General features: G+C 38.2%; 1 protein-coding gene across 5 annotated transcripts in view; it reads left to right on the forward strand.

Moving 5' to 3' along the window:
• RAF1 (Raf-1 proto-oncogene, serine/threonine kinase) overlaps positions 1–17,744 on the forward strand; it is a 74,303-nt gene that overhangs the window by 19,965 nt on the left and 36,594 nt on the right. Inside the window, exon 1 of one of the 5 annotated variants that reach the window (XM_060161133.1) lies at positions 12,165–12,179. The exons of the other annotated variants lie outside the window; for them this stretch is intronic. The gene's annotated coding sequence lies outside the window, so the exon portion shown is untranslated. Of the gene's footprint in view, positions 1–12,164; positions 12,180–17,744 lie in introns of those variants that run through there. 5 annotated transcript variants of the gene reach the window in all.

Here is a 17,744-nt window from a genome sequence, read left to right on the forward strand (position 1 = left end):
AAGAAGACCCATGTTGCTTGCCTGATTGGTCACGTGTGTGTATTTTATAAACAGTGGCAATATCTGAGAAGCTTGAATTTAAATGTATCACCCGAGTTTTGATTGTACCTTTAAGAGTATGTACAGTAGGTCAATTTAAGGATTTCTCTAAGCTCCTTCCTTTAATCCCTTGATCTTGCTGATTGTCACCTGTAAACCAGTGAACACCTGTTAACCAGTGAAGTGAACACCTGTTGTTTGTTTCTGTTTCCCCCTTTCATTGTAACTGTATCCCATATTTTTCTCTGAGGAACTGTCAGCCCTTATCCTTATTACCTAGCCATTCATTTGAGCCATTTTAATGAGATTGACCCCATCTTTAGCTCTAGTGGAGAGACTGATTAGCTTCAGTCAGTCAGTAAAGGCCAACCATTTGGACATAATGATTTGGTCAGAGTCACTCACTGGAGGCCAGTGAGATATGAAGTCATGTTTGGGGCTCCTTACTCTGAAGAGCTTCCCTGGGAAATGCTGTTTACCTGAAGGCATTACCAGAAAGTTCCAAAAAGCAAAACTTGAATTTGTCACCTATCGGCAACTATTTACGTAGCATTTACATTGTATTAGGTATTGTAAAGAATCTAGAGATGATTTAAAGTGTATGGAAGGATGTGTGTAGATTATATGTAAATACTATGCCGTTTTATATAAGGTACTTGAGCATCCTTGGACTTTGTTATCTGCAGGGAGTCCTGAAACCAATCCCTTGCAGATACCTAGGGAAGATTATACCACATTTTAGTTATTCATTCATCAGTTGGTGGGCATTTGGGCTGTTTCTACCTTTTGGCTATTAGGAGTAATGCTGCTATGAACATTCTGATGTCCTTTTGGCTATTAGGAGTAATGCTGCTATGAACATTCTGATGTCCTAAGGTTCTAATAACCTGCAAGTCTAAGTCCTATAATTCCAGTCTGCAGGAGAGAGAGAAGCCTGATGATTTTTGTTGTTCTGGGCAGACTTTTGAAAGGTTAAAGAATAATTTATTAGGTTTTATTTGGAAATATTGAAATAGAAATAACCAGAGTTTTTTTTTGGCTGCACAGTGCGGCTTGCGGGATCTTAGTTCCCCTGCCAGGGATTGAACCTGGGCCCCCTGCAGTGGAAGCACAGTGTCTTAACCACTGGACTTCCAGGGAATTCCAGGGAGGATTTTTTTTTTAATATAACATTTGGAGTTCACGGGGGTCCTGAGACTGCAAGCTAGAAGTAGGTCTGATTTAGTCCTTCGTACCTTATTTTTAAGATGAAGCCACAAGGTCTGTGGAGATGCATGGGCTTTCCCAGTGCCTGCAAATTTAGTATCGTTGACTTTAATGGTGTTTTGACTAGTAATGATCAATATGCTATCTTTTTTTTTAATGACATGGTAGGTTTAGGCAACTATAAACATTCTTTTTAAAAAATTTATTGTGGTAAAATATACATAACAAATTTACCACCATGTACCATACACATAATATAAATTACCGCATAGTTCAGTGGCATTAAGTACATTTACAATATGTTGCACCCATCACCACCATCCATCTCCAGAACTTTTTCATCATCCCATACTGAAACTCTGTACCCTTAAACTCCCCACCCCACTCTCCCCTCCTGTTCCTGCCAACTACCATCCTACTTTCTTTCTTTGTTTTAAATCCTACTTTCTTTCTTTATGAATTTGACTACTCTAGGTACGTCATGTAAGTGGAATCATAAAATATTTGTCCGTTTATCACTGGCTTGGTTCACTTAGCATAATGTCCTCAAGGTTCATCCAAGTTGTAGCATATATCAGAATCTCCTTGCCTTTTTTTTTTAAATCTGGCTAGTCTTTTTTTTTTTTTAATTAATTTTTGGTTACGTTGGGTCTTCGTTGCTGCACGCGGGCTTTCTCTAGTTGCGGCGAACGGGGGCTGCTCTTCGTTGCTGCACGTGGGCTTCTCATTGTGGTGGCTTCTCTTGTTGTGGAGCACCGGCTCTAGGCGTGTGGGCTTCAGTAACTGTGGCACATGGGCTTAGTTGCTCTGCAGCATGTGGGATCTTCCCAGACCAGGACTCGAAGCTGTGTCCCCGCATTGGCAGATGGATTCATAACCACTGTGCCACCAGGGACGTCCAGAATCTCCTTGCTTTTTAAGGCTGAATGATACTTCCTTGTATGTATATAGCATATTTTGTTATCAATTCATTGGTCAGTGGACACTTGGCTTGCGTCCACCTTTTGGCTGTTGTGAATAATACTGTGAATGTGGGTGTGCAAATATTTTGAGTTCCTGCTTTCAATTCTTCTGGGTCTACATCCAGATGTGGACTTGCTGGATCATATATTCAATAGTAATTCTAATTTTAATTATTTGAGGAACTGCCATACTGTTTTCTGTAGCAGCTACACCATTTTACATTCCCATCAGCAATGCACGAGAGTTCCAGTTTTTCTATATCCTTGCCAATGCCTCCCTCCCTCTCTTTTTCTTTCTTTCTTTTTGATAATAGCCATGTGAAGTGCTGTCTCATTGTGTTTTTGATTTTCATTTCCTTAATGATTAGTGATGTTGCACCTTTTCATGTTCTTCTTGGCTGTTTCTTATATCTTTTTTGGAAAAATGTGCTGATCCTTTGCCTGTTTTTAAATTGTGGGTTTTTTTTATTATTGAGTTCTAAGAATTCTTTATTCTGTAGTCTATAGAATATTTGTATTCTAAATGCAGGTCGCTTACCAGATATGTGATTTGCAAATATTTTTTCCTCATTCTTTGGGTTGTCTTTTTACTTTCTTTATAGTGTTCTTCGAAGCAGAAAAGTTTTTAAGTTTGTTGAAGTCCAATTTACCTTTTTTTAAAAAAATATTTTGTTTACTTATTTATTTGGCTGTGCTGGGTTTTAGTTGCAGCATGCATGTGTGATCTAGTTCCCTGACCAGGGATTGAACCTGGGACCCCTGCACCAGGAGAACGGAGTCTTATCCACTGGACCACCAGGGAAGTCCCTATCTGTTTTTCTTTTGTTGCTTGTGCTTTTAGTGTTATATCTTAAAAACCACTGCCAAATTCAAGGTCATCAAGATTTACTCCTTTGTTTTCTTTTAAGTGTTTTATAGTTTTATGGTTTTAGCTCTTACATTATTTAGGTCTTCATCCATTGGGTTAATTTTTGTATATGCTCTTAAGTAGGGGTACAGCTTCATTCTTTTGCATGTGGATATCTGAATTGTTTGGCACCCTTCTCAGTTCAGTTTTACTGATCTATATGTCTGTCCTTATGCCCGTACCACACTGTTTTGATTACTGTAGCTTTGTGTAATAAGTTTTGAAATTGGGAAGTATGAGTCCTCGAATTTTGTTCTTTTTCAAGATTATTTTGGCTGTTTTGGCTCCCTTGAGTTTCCATATGCATTTTAGGGTCAATTTCCATATGCATTTTAGCTTGTCAGTTTCTACAAAGAAGCTGGTAAAGAAGCCTATTCTGTTAGGGCTTGTATTGAACCTATAGGTCAGTTTGGAGAATATTGCTGTCTTAACAGCAAACTTGCCTTTACTGCTTTGGACATCCATGGACCAACATTCTTATACCTTTTGAGTTTATATATTCTCTCAATTTCAGATCAAGTTCCCAGCTTGGATCCTTGCTCCATTCAGTTGTAGTGGGTTCTAAAGGGGCAGGATCATGAATATAAAAATGTAAACATCACTGCTCAGGGCTTATTCCTATGGGTGAAGGAAGGATGTTCTCAAAAGAGGAGTGTGGGATTGGGAGACAGCATAGAGTTGTCCACCACACTTTTCATTGATGGAGGCAATGTATGTAGGCAGGTTGGAAAGGCTGTGGAATACTAAGAAGGTATAGCAACATAGAAGCCTTGAGGTACATCCATGGTTGGAGCAGGAGGAAGACTAGAAGCCAATAAACAAGGTAGAGGAGATACAGTTGGAGACAGAAGAAACCCCTGGAAGTGCAGTATAATCAAAGTTTCTTTAGGAGGAAGGGAGAAGGAGCATTAGGCTGAGAAACACTCTAGATTTGATTACTAGGGTTTTATTGATCAGACTTGCTTAAAAGCCTGATAGATAAGTAATGGCAGAGTACAAGGTCATTAATTTAAAGAATGTATTGTCTCTGCTAGACTAGTTTTTCACAACTTCAGTCATTCAAGTATCATCTTCCTAACTTTTACTAGAACAGAGAACCACCTATAGTAGTGCTTATTTAATATTTTCTCTTAAATAGCTCACTGTTTTGTTTTTTTTTTTTTTGGCCATGCTGAGGTTTGCAGGATCTTAGTTCCCCTACCAGGGATCCAACTTGTGCCCACTGCGGAGTCCTAACCACTGGACTGACTGCCAGGGGATTCTCTGGAACTTTAAAAAAAGTGAAGTAGTTTGAGGCTGTTGAGTTATAGAGATAAAGGCTAGGTGATAGCCTCATCCTAAATTGCAGGAGCAAAGCAGGTGCAAGCTTCTTTGCTGGAAATGTAGTGATGTATCAAGGGTGGATGGTTGTGACTCACTCTCTTGTGTTGACTTCTTTTGCACAAAAATGGAGGGAACTATGTTATAAGCACGTCCAAAATACACAGTCAAAATGAATCCATAGGGAGGGTGGGAGGGAGGGAGACGCAAGAGGGAAGAGAGATGGGAACATATGTATATGTATAACTGATTCACTTTGTTATAAAGCAGAAACTAGCACACCGTTGTAAAGCAATTATACTCCAATAAAGATGTAAAAAAAAAGAATCCAAGAAGCTGCCAGGAGAATAGGAATCACATATAGTACTACATTCCTTTGCTGCTATTTTAATAAAATAAAAACAGTATTAATTTGTAGTTAAATATTAGGGTCTGTAGTAGCTTTGAGTTTGAAAACTATATTTTTTAATTAAAAAGGGAGATTAAGAAGTGATATAGAGGTATTAAAGATACCAAACTGATAATTCTTCCTTATCATAATCTTTATCTGATTGATTTAGTGTTATTTTATGTCATGTCCACAAATCCTCTAAAATAATTTTTGTAAACCATGAATAACGTATGGCCCATGCTTTGGGAAACCGTATACTGCTAGACTGACTATATTCATGTTGATCAACCACCCAGAATGTCTCAAGACCCAGCACAGGTCTCACTAACTCCTCTACAAGGGAGAATGTGTTTAAAGGGGCATAGGATCATGTCATAAATTGTACCGATGTTTTCTTAGGTCAGTCTCCCAAGGCAGTATAAATAAAAGCAAAAATAAACGGGACGTAAACAAACTTACAAGCTTTTGTACAGCAAAGGAAACCACAAATAACATGAAAAGATAACTTACAGAATGGGAGAAAATATTTGCAAATGATGCGACCGACAAGGGCTTAATTTCCAAAATGTACAAACATCTCATACAACTCAACAGCAAACAAACAACCCAATTGAAAAATGGGCAAAAGACCTAAATAGACATTTCTCCAAAGAAAACATACAGATGGCCTGCCTGCAGGCACATGAAAAGATGCTCAACATCGCTAATTATTAGAGAAATGCAAATCAAAACTACAGTGAGGTACCACCTCACACCGGTCAGAATGGCCATCGTTAAAAAGTCTGCAAATAGAACACTCTATGACATAAATCAAAGCAAGATCCTTTCTGACCCACCTCCTAGAGTAATGGGAATAAAAACAAAAATAAACAAATGGGACCTAATGAAACTTCAAAGCTTTTGCACAGCAAAGGAAACCATAAACAAGACCAAAAGACAACCCTCAGAATGGGAGAAAATATTTGCAAATGAAGCAACCGACAAAGGATTAATCTCCAAAATTTACAAGCAGCTCATGCAGCTCAATAAGAAGAAAACAAACAACCCAATCCAAAAATGGGCAGAAGACCTAAATAGACATTTCTCCAAAGAAGATATACAGACTGCCAACAAACACATGAAAGAATGCTCAACATCACTAATCATTAGAGAAATGCAAATCAAAACTACAATGAGATATCATCTCACACCAGTCAGAATGGCCATCATCAAAAAATCTAGAAACAATAAATGCTGGAGAGGGTGTGGAGAAAAGGGAACCCTCTTACACTGTTGGTGGGAATGTAAATTGATACAGCCACTGTGGAGAACAGTATGGAGGTTCCTTAAAAAGCTACAAATAGAACTACCATATGACCCAGCAATCCCACTACTGGGCATATACCCTGAGAAAACCATAATTCAAAAAGAGACATGTACCAAAATGTTCATTGCAGCTCTATTTACAATAGCCCGGAGATGGAAACAACCTAAATGCCCGTCATCGGATGAATGGATAAAGAAGATGTGGCACATATATACAATGGAATATTACTCAGCCATAAAAAGAAACGAAATTGAGCTATTTGTAATGAGGTGGATAGACCTAGAGTCTGTCATACAGAGTGAAGTAAGTCAGAAAGAGAGAGACAAATACCGTATGCTAACACATATATATGGAATTTAAGAAAAAAAAATGTCATGAAAAACCTAGGGGTAAAGCAGGAATAAAGACGCAGACCTCTTAGAGAACGGACTTGAGGTTATGGGGAGGGGGAAGGGTGAGCTGTGACAGGGCAAGAGAGAGTCATGGGCATATACACACTAACAAACGCAGTAAGGTAGATAGCTAGTGGGAAGCAGCTGCATGGCACAGGGATATTGGCTCGGTGCTTTGTGACAGCCTGGAGGGGTGGGATGGGGAGGGTGGGAGGGAGGGAGACGCAACAGGGAAGACATATGGGAACATATGTTTATGTATGACTGATTCACTTTGTTATAAAGCAGAAACTAACACACCATTGTAAAGCAATTATACCCCAATAAAGATGTAAAAAAAAAAAAAAAAAGTCTGCAAATAACAAATGCTGGAGAGGGTGTGGAGAAAAGGGAACCCTCCTACACTGTTGGTGGGAATGTAAGTTGATGCAGCCACTATGGAAAATAGTATGGAGGTGCCTTAAAAAACTAAAAATAGAGTTGCCATGTGATCCAGCAATCCCACTCCTGGGCAGATATCTGGATAAAACTATAATTCAAAAAAATACGTGCACCCCTATGTTCATAGCAGCACTATTCACAATAGCCAAGACATGGAAACAACCCAAGTGTCCATCGACAGATGAGTGGGTAAAGAAAATATACACACACGCACACACACACACACACAGTGGAGCAATAAAAAGGAACGAAATAATGCCATTTGCAACAACATGGATGGACTTAGAGATTATCATACTAAGTGAAGTAAGAAAGAGAAAGACAAATACCATATATCACTTATATGGGGAATCTAAAATATGACACAAATGAACTTATATATGAAACAGAAACAGACTCACAGACAGAGAACAGACCTGTGGTTGCCAAGGGGGTGGGGGAGGGATGGAGTGGGAGTTTGGGGTTAGCAGATGCAAACTATTATATATAGAATGGATAAACAACAAGGTCCTATTATATAGCATAGGGAACTGTATTCAATCAATATCCTGTGATAAACCATAATGGAAAAGAATACAAAAAAGAATGTATATATATATATATATATATATATAATTGAATCACTTTGTTGTATAGCAGAAATTAACACAACACTGTAAGTCAGCTGTACTTCAATTAAAAAAAGGAGAGTATAGGATAATGTAAAACTTTAAAAATGTGAGCTGTTTCCTTCCATTCCTTCTCTCCCCCCACTTCTCTACCTCACCCTTTCCTCTCTCCCCTCTCTCTGTCTCTGAAGAAAAGAAAAAGGCATCGTCTTGGTGAGTGTTGTTGGTGATAGTTTGAGGTTGCTAGAAAGGGTCACAAAATTATGGATTCTTGTTCTTGATGCACAGATGTCATCCAGAGATTTCCCTCCACTGACCTCTTGGGGATTTTGTTAGTTTCTTTCTTGTGTTGGATCCCCTTTTTCCTATATGCCATCTCTTTCTTGATTTACTCTTATTCATGTAAAAAATCCCTTGAGACAGGGATAGTGAAGGGTAAAATATTTTTGGTAATGAATGGCAGAAAATATCTTTCTACTACAATAGTTTTGCTGATTATTCTAAATTGGAAATACTTTTCCTTCAGAATTTAGATGACTTTGCTTCATTATGTCTTCTAGCTTGCAGGGTTGAGAAATTTGAAGCCACTCTGATTCCCGATCCCTTGTATTTTTTTTTTTTTTTTTTTTTGCGGTACGTGGGCCTCTCACTGTTGTGGCCTCTCCCGTTGCGGGGCACAGGCTCCGGACATGCAGGCTCAGTGGCCATGGCTCACGGGCCCAGCCGCTCCGCGGCATGTGGGATCCTCCCGGACCTGGGCAAGAACCCGTGTCCCCTGCATCGGCAGGCGGACTCTCAACCGCTGCGCCACTAGGGAAGCCCCTAGGCGGCCACCTTTTTAGAAGGGTTTCAGAGAGCTCTTTGGGAATCAAGCTGTTGAGTTCTACTTTTCTTCGATAGAGTATAAAAAAACACAAAATAATCTCACTCAACACCTAACCTGCTGTTGGAAAGCTGACCTAATGTGAAATTCTTAAAGTTACACCCACTGGTGTTGCCTTTATCAGTCAGTATCTTTACCCTCTCTAAACTTTTGGAAACCTTTGTCAGTTCTAAGAAAATGAAACAACACAACCTTCCTTTTCCTGGTTAAACTTACCTTACTACCCCGCCTCAAAAAAAAAAAAGATTAGAGAAAATAAATAGCAACCAGTTGCTTCAGCAAATAAGCTTATCTTAAAAACAAAAATTCACCCCACACCAATTTTAAAATATTGAAAACATGACAGTAGCAACACTCATCCGTAATTCTTATCTTTTGACCCAGTAATCTCACACCTAGTTGTTAAGCAAAATACCTGTATATCTGAGGTGTTCATTTAAGGTTCTCTGTTAGGATAAATAAGGCACAGCATTGTTTTTAAGATGTGTTCTGATTTCAGAGATTTTTAAATCTGAAAAAATATGTGACTTAAAAATAGGTTAAGGATGCATATATACAATGGAATAAAAGGAACAAAATTGAGTTATTTGTAGTGAGGTGGATGGACCTAGAATCTGTCATACAGAGTGAAGTAAGTCAGAAAGAGAAAAACAAATACTATATGCTAACGTACATATATGGAATCTAAAAAAATGGTACTGATGAACCTAGTGGCAGGGCAGGAATAAAGAGACAGACGTAGAGAATGGACTTGAGGACACGGGGAGGGGGAAGGGTAAGCTGGGACGAAGTGAGAGAGTAGCATCAACATATATACACTACCAAATGTAAAATGGATGGCTACTGGGAAGCTGCTGCATAGCACAGGGAGATCAGCTTGATGCTTTGTGACGACCTAGAGGGATGGGTAGGGAGGGTGGGAGAGAGGCTCAAGAGGGAGGGGATATGGGGATATAAGTTTACATATAACTGATTCGCTTTGTTGTACAGCAGAAACTAACACAACATTGTAAAGTAATTATACTCTAATATAAAGATATTAAAAAGTAGGTTAAGGATGAATTACATCCAACACAATGGGGTATATGATTAGACAAATAACTGAAATATTTAAAATTGGAAGGAGAATAATGTATAACATAGGATGTGGATTGAGATTGCAGTTGTGCACATGTACACATATGGACAAGGATTAAGGCCACAGTTAGCCCCAAAGACACCATTGCTAAATAGCAAAAGGTCCATGGCTCAGCTAGCAGGACTGTCCCCTTCATGTGATTTAGGAGAATCCCTTTCTTTTAGGCTGATGCTGTCTGTGTACGAGGCTCATTGAGGCATAGGCTCATTTTCTACCCTCTCATTTCCTATGCTGAGTGTCCTTGTCTGAGGCAGAAGCTATAACAATATCAGTGTCAGGCACAGTGCTAAATGCTTTACAAACATTGTTGAACAATTTTCATGACAACTCAATGAGTATTATTATCCCTTTTTACAGTTAATCCTTCAGCGCAGACATCTTTTGAACTCCATAATTGTGTGTTTACTGCCTACATAGTTTATTTGCAATATAGCAGCTGGACTAGGCCTTTTAAGACCTTAGGCAGATTGTGTGTCTCCTCTGCTCAGAACTTTTCAGTGGCTTCCCATTTCACTCAGTAAAAGGCAGAGTCCTTAACAGCGGTGACCTACAAAACAGTATGTTAACCACATTGTTCCTCCTCCACCAGCTGTACTCTCACTTCGCTGAACTCCATGATCTCTTTGCTATTCCTTGTACACAGGACACTCCTGCTTTAGGGTTTTCACTGGCTGATCCTTCTGCCTTGACTGTCCCCCCCAGCTACTTGCAAGTCAAACTCGCTGACTTGTGATCTCAGCTCTTACCTCCTCAATGAGGCCTACTCTGACCTCATTATGTAAATTGCAACTTGTCTCCTTTCCCCCAGCACTTATCATCCACTGTCATGTTGTATAATTCACTTCATTGTGTGTCCTCCACTGGAAGATATGCTTCTCCTGAGATCAGGGGTGTTTGTCTCTAATTCACTGAATTAACCCAAGCATCTAGAGTAAAGCAGTGACTGGTACATAATAGTTGCTCAGTAATGTTTATTGCATGAGAGATTGAGTGAGAAAATTGGTGTGGGGGAAGTTAAGCAATTTGGCAAAAGGCCACACAGCTAATAAAAGGTGGAAGTATATTTTGAACAGATATCCATGTATTGTGCTTCTAATATTAGAAGATGATATTCAAAAAATGTTTTGTTAGGATGAATAAGGCTATGGATAACTTTTCTCCTCCGTTCCCCTGCCCAAATTTAATTATATCATCTTAAATAAAAGTATAATAAAAACAAATGACCAGAGTGGAAGGAAAGAGCCAGTAGCAGGAAGCTAGAGCAGGCAGCCACAAGGTTGAAATCTGGTACCTCATCTGAGCAACAGCCTGTCTCACAACTGCACTGATCTTATCTGCTTTAAGAATAAAGAATGATGGTGTGATAAAGCTCTGGTAAAACTTGTGAGTGCTTTTGACCTTAGATATTCTGTCAGTAATCTTGGCTCTCTAGCTTACTGTGTAATCTTGGATAATTTTATTTAACTTTTGTGGTCTTCAGTTTCCTCATCTCCAAAATCAGGATAATAGTATCTTTCATAGAGTTCTTGGGAGGCTTAAATGAGATATTATGTGTAAAGAACTGATACTAACATAATGATATGTGAAAAATTCAATATTATTATACATACTGTAGTATCTACTCAGTAGTATTGTACGTACTGAAATGTCAAGAACTCAGTAGCTGTTAGTTAATATTACTATCATTTTTACTATTTAGTTGGTACAGAATTTTAAGAAATTAATTATTTGGTGACTATATCTTGTTTCCTAGTGAGTTTTGGCAGATGTCAAAACAGAGCAAACCACTATTGTTATTGTTCAGATAGCTAGTTTTTGTTAGTATTTGTGTTTTTCATGAATGCTTGCTTGTGGTTATAATTTTATATTACATATTAAAATAGCCATTTTCCTTAATAATTTACATAAATTTAATGTATTATGGATTCTGCGACTACCATCACATTGGTTTTGAAGTCTTGGTTGAATAACTACTCTGAGTCACATGTCCTGCTAAGTTCTGGGGAAACAAAGGAGAACAAAGAGGCATGCATGTACTCTATCCTCAAGGAGCTTATAGTCAGGTAGGGAGGCAGACATGTAAATAAATAATTACAGTTCAGGGTGGGAAGGGCTATTAATATACATGTGAATAACATAAAAGACAGGAGGGAGCGGTAAATTCTTTATGAATAAGGGAGCAAAGAAGGGAGGCTTTATGGGGAAAATTTTACCTGAAGAACATCACAGAGGACCCAAAGCCTCAATAGAGGTGTATAGAATTCTACTCAGGGGCTCCCCTCAAAAGAAGACTTCCAGAAACCTACTTTGTACCTTTGAAGGTTCTCATGCTATACAGAGACTGGATCTCTGAAGATCAAGAAGAGAAGGTTAAAAAGAAAGTTAACAAGACTGTGAGTGTAATCTTTGTTGTGTGCACTTTGGAGAAGGGTTTAAATTGGGAGTGGAATCTACATTAAGTTCAGTAGAACTTAATAGATGTAACATCACACTCTTATTTGGTATTTTCTTTTAAAAGCGGAAAAGAACAGGAAACAGAAGACCTTACAGCAATAAAGATCATTATAAGAAGTGATAAATGGAAAGGTAAAGAGGAATGGCTATTTTGAGAGAGAACAAAATGCTGAAACTTCTACATAGGGTAAAATAATTTAGTAGATGAGATGTCATAGTGTGAGAACCATGGGTATATAAGTTCTGTGCCTTAAAAATGTCATATTTAAAAGTTAGTGAACCATGTAACCTAATCAGTATTAGAGAATGGTCTCAGGTTACTGTCAGTGAATCCATTAACGTAGGTATCTTCACAGTAAATTTGAATGATAAATAAAGTCACAGAATAACTAATGGTACCTGAGGAAAGAATGAAAACTTAGTATTCTGAGTTTTTTTGAGTCTACTTGGCAGTGCAATATGTGAAAAGTGGAAGAATCACATGAAGTAGCAGAAATGACTATTTTTTTTATATTAATCTTTTATTTTTTGAATTTTATTTTTTTATACAGCAGGTTCTCATTAGTTATCCATTTTATACATATTAGTGTATACATGTCAATCCTGATCTCTTAGTTCAAACCCCCCCACCCCACCACTTTCCCCCCCTTGGTGCCTATACGTTTGTTCTCTACATCTGTGTCTCAGTTTCTGCCCTGCAGACTGGTTCATCTGTACCATTTTTCTAGGTTCCACATGCATGCGTTAATACACGATATTTGTTTTTCTCTTTCTGAGTTCACTCTGTATGACAGTCTCTAGATTCATCCACGTGTCTACAAATGACCCAATTTCATTCCTTTTTATGGCCGAGTAATAGTTCGTTGTATATATGTACCACATCTTCTTTATCTATTCATCTGTCGATGGGCATATAGGTTGTTTCTGTGACCTGGCTATTGTAAATAGTGCTGCAATGAACATTGGGGTGCATGTGTCTTTTTGAATTATGCTTTTTCTGGGTATATGCCTAGTAGTGGGATTGCTGGGTCATATGGTAATTCTATTTTTAGTTTTTTAAGGAACCTCCATACTGTTCTCCATAGTGACTGTATCAATTTACATTCCCACCAACAGTGCAAGGGGGTTCCCTTTTCTCCACACCCTCTCCAGCATTTGTTGTTTGTCGATTTTCTGATGATGCCCATTCTAACAGGTGTGAGGTGATAGCTCATTGTAGTTTTGATTTGCATTTCTCTAATAATTAGTGATGTTGAGCAGCTTTTCATGTGCTTCTTGACCATCTGTATGTCTTCTTTGGAGAAATGTCTATTTAGGTCTTCTGCCCATTTTTTGATTGGGTTGTTTTTTTTTTAATATTGAGCTGCATGAGCTGTTTATATATTTGGGAGATTAATCCTTTGTTGATTTCTTTGCAAATATTTTCTCCCATTCTGAGGGTTGTCTTTTTGTCTTGTTTATGTTTTCCTTTGCTGTGCGAAAGCTTTTAAGTTTCATTAGGTCCCATTTGTTTATTTTTGGTTTTATTTCCATTACTCTAGGAGGTGGATCAAAAAAGATCTTGCTGTGATTTATGTCAGAGTGTTCTTCCTATGTTTTCCTCTAAGAGTTTTATAGTGTCCAGTCTTACATTTAGGTCTCAAATCTATTTTGAGTTTATTTTTGTGTATAGTGTTAGGACGTGTTCTAATTTCATTTTTTTACATGTAGCTGTCCAGTTTTCCCAGCACCACTTATTGAAGAGACTGTCTTTTCTCCATTGTATATCCTTGCCTCCTTTGTCATAGATTAGTTGAGCATAGGTGCATGGCTTTATCTCTGGGCTTTCCATCCTGTTCCATTGATCTATTTGTTTTTGTGCCAGCACCATACTGTCTTGATTGCTGTAGCTTTGTAGTATAGTCTGAAGTCAGGGAGTCTGATTCCTCCAGCTCCGTTTTTTCCCCTCAAGACTACTTTGGCTAGTTGGGGTCTTTTGTGTCTCCATACAAATTCTAAGATTTTTTGTTCTAGTTCTGTAAAAAAATGCCATTGGTAATTTGATAGGGATTGCAATGAATCTGTAGATTGCTTTGGGTAGTATAGTCATTTTCACAATTTGATTCTTCCAGTCCAATAACATGGTATATCTCTGAATCTGTTTGTATCATCTTTAATTTCTTTCATCAGTGTCTTATGGTTTTCTGCATACAGGTCTTTTGTCTCCCTAGGTAGGTTTATTCCTAGGTATTTTATTCTTTTTGTTGCAATGGTAAATGGGAGTGTTTCCTTAATTTCTCTTTCAGATTTTTCATCATTAGTGTATAGGAATGCAAGAGATTTCTGTGCATTAATTTTGTATCCTGCAACTTTGCCAAATTCATTGATTAGCTCTAGTAGTTTTCTGGTGGCATCTTTAGGATTCTCTATGTATAGTATCATGTCATCTGCAAACAGTGACGGTCTTATATTTTCTTTTCCAATGTGTATTCCTTTTATTTCTTTTTCTTCTCTGATTGCCGTGGCTAGGACTTCCAAAACTATGTTGAATAAGAGTGGTGAGAGTGGACATCCTTGTCTTGTTCCTGATCTTAGAGGAAATGCTTTCAGTTTTTCACCATTGAGAACGATGTTTGCTGTGGGTTTGTCGTATACGGCCTTTATTATGTTGAGGTAGGTTCCCTCTTTGCCCACTTTCTGGAGAGTTTTTATCATAAATGGGTGTTGAATTTTGTCAAAAGCTTTTTCTGCATCTATGGAGATGATCATAAGGTTTTTCTTCTTCAATTTGTTAATATGGTGTATCATATTGATTGATTTGCATATATTGAAGAAACCTTGCATCCCTGGGATAAATCCCACTTGATCGTGGTGTATGATCCTTTTAATGTGTTGTTGGATTCTGTTTGCTAGTATTTTGTTGAGGATTTTCGTATCTGTATTCATTAGTGATATTGGTCTGTAATTTTCTTTTTTTGTAGTATCTTTGTCTGGTTTTAGTATCAGGGTGATGGTGGCCTCATAGAATGAGTTTGGGAGTGTTCCTTCCTCTGCAGTTTTTTGGAAGAGTTTGAGAAGGATGGGTGTTAGCTCTTCCCTAAGTGTTTGAATTCCGTAAGAATTCACCTGTGAAGCCATCTGGTCCTGGACTTCTGTTTGTTGGAAGGTTTTTAATCACAGTTTCAATTTCATTACTTGTGATGGTTCTTTTCATATTTTCTGTTTCTTCTTGGTTCAGACTTGGAAGGTTATACCTTTCTAAGAATTTGTCCATTTCTTCTAGGTTGTCCATTTTATTGGCATAGAGTTGCTTGTAGTAGTCCCTTAGGATGCCTTGTATTTCTGTGGTGTCTGTTGTAACTTCTCCTTTTTCATTTCTAATTTTATTGATCTGAGTCCTCTCCCTCTTTTTTTTTTTTTTTTGCGATACGCGTGCCTCTCACTGTTGTGGCCTCTACCGTTGCGGAGCACAGGCTCTGGACGCGTAGGCTCAGCGGCCATGGCTCACGGGCCCAGCCGCTCCGCGGCATGTGGGATCTTCCCGGACTGGGGCACGAACCCATGTCCCCTGCATCAGCAGGCGGATTCTCAACCACTGCGCCACCAGGGAAGCCCTTCCTCTTTTTCTTGATGAGTCTGGCTAATGGTTTTTCAATTTTGTTTACCTTCTCAAAGAACCAGCTTTTAGTTTTATTGATCTTTGCTGTTCTTTTCTTTGTTTCTATTTCATTTATTTCTGCTCTGATCTTTATGATTTCTTTCCTTCTACTAACTTTGGGTTTTGTTTCTTCTTCTTTCTCTAGCTCCTTTAGGTGTAAGGTTAGATTGTTTATTTGAGATTCTTCTTGTTTCTTGAGGTAGGCTTGTATTGCTATAAACTTCCCTCTTAGAATTGCTTTTGCTGCATCCCATAGGTTTTGGATCGTCAGAAATGACTATTTTAAAATGTAACGTAAAGTGGAATTAGCACACACATGGAGAGAGTTCACTGGTAGAGCTAAGAAAGACAATTTAAGACTAGATGGATCCTTAAAAAAATTTATCATTCAGTGCAAGGAGATGTTTTTTGTGTGGATAAATGCATTTGGGAAATCAGTGGAAGCTCTGGTAGGAATTCTGGGCTTTAGAATTACACCAGTTGCTTTCAAACTTAGTAGTGTTCCACACTAAGGAATACATTTTATAATGTGTGTGTACCTGAATTAAAGTTTTCTCAAAATAGTACTTACCTGTACTATGTGGATATATTGTGCTCTGCCTTATTTTTTAAGAAAGCTGGTCATGACTCATCAAAATGATTTTCTGAACACTTATGGGTCATTCTCTACAGCTTGAAAAAGTGCTGAGTTACAGTCTAGGAAAGAAAGAGACTTGAGTTTTTGAAGTCTTCCTTGAAGAAGCTGGCTATTAAGAAGGTACTTATTCTGTCCTTGTTCGAAACATATTGAGTGCTATTTTAGTTATATGGTAGTTCCTCCTTATCTGTGAGGGATACTTTCCAAGACCCCCAGTGGATGTCTGAAACTGCAGATAGTACTGAACTCTGTACTATTTTATCCTATACATATATACCTATGATAAAGTTTAATTTATAAATTAGGCACAGTAAGAGAATATCCGAATTTCCAGCATCACTACTCTTGCACTTTTGGGCCATTGTTAAGTAAAATAAGGGCTGCTTAAACACATGTACTGCCATACTGTGACAGCCCATCTGATAACCCAGAAGGCTGCTAAATGACTAAAGGGCAGGTAGAGTATACTGTGTGGATGTGCTGGACAAAGGGGTGATTTACATCCCAGGCGGGAGGGAGCGGGTTGGTGTGAGTTTTCATGACACGACTTAGAAATCAAAAAGCTAGAAAAGCATGCAATTTAAAACTTAGGAATTGTTCATTCTGGAATTTTCCATGTAGTATTTTCAGACCATGGTTGACCACTGGTAACTGAAACTGCAGAAAGCAAAACTTTCTAAGGTGGAGCACTACTGCACCAACCAAAAGGGCCCAAAGAAGGCAACTGAAATGGATCTCAAGATTCAGGGGTTTGGTCTTTGACTCTTCCTTGAGTCCCCTTGCCGCATAATTCAGGGCTATGTGTCTTTCTATTTTGGTTATTTTGTTTGCTCCCAAACTCAGTACTATTTAGAATTTATAAACCACTTTTTAACTTAGATGTAGAAAAGGTATCATTCTCTAACTTTCTGAAAAGGAATATTCATGTAGAGAATAAACGAGGTTGAATGATTATGAGAGGTGAACTATGATAATAAAAACAGACATTTTGGTATAGAAAGATGTAGCTTTGAAAAAGAGTTCAAACTGTAAAAAATCATGAATTACATGGCTGAAGTGAATGTATCTTCAAACTCCAGTGTGACAGAATGAAGCATGAAATCAATAAAAGGGAAACTTTGGTGAACCTATGGAACCTGCCAGCTTCAGAAATTGTGCTAGAAAAAATAAATTTAGAGAAATTTTGATCTACTCATGATTGACAAATGTTGAGTGTGTGACTACAGAAAGCTAAGATATCTAGCAATTAATGAGTTGTCCCATTTTCTGTCATAAGATATCTATCCCCTGGTGTCTTTCAGAGACTGAATCTGGGGTTAAGCCCATTGTGGCAAATCTTTAATGGAAGAGTAGTGGAGGAAGCAAAGTAGAGTAGGATCTAGGCTTTTTGATTTCTGAGGTGCTGTGTAATGGGGGTGGTTGG

The sequence above is a fragment of the Lagenorhynchus albirostris genome, chromosome 10, assembly GCF_949774975.1.
Source record: "Lagenorhynchus albirostris chromosome 10, mLagAlb1.1, whole genome shotgun sequence".
NCBI classification, from domain to species: Eukaryota; Metazoa; Chordata; class Mammalia; order Artiodactyla; family Delphinidae; genus Lagenorhynchus; species Lagenorhynchus albirostris.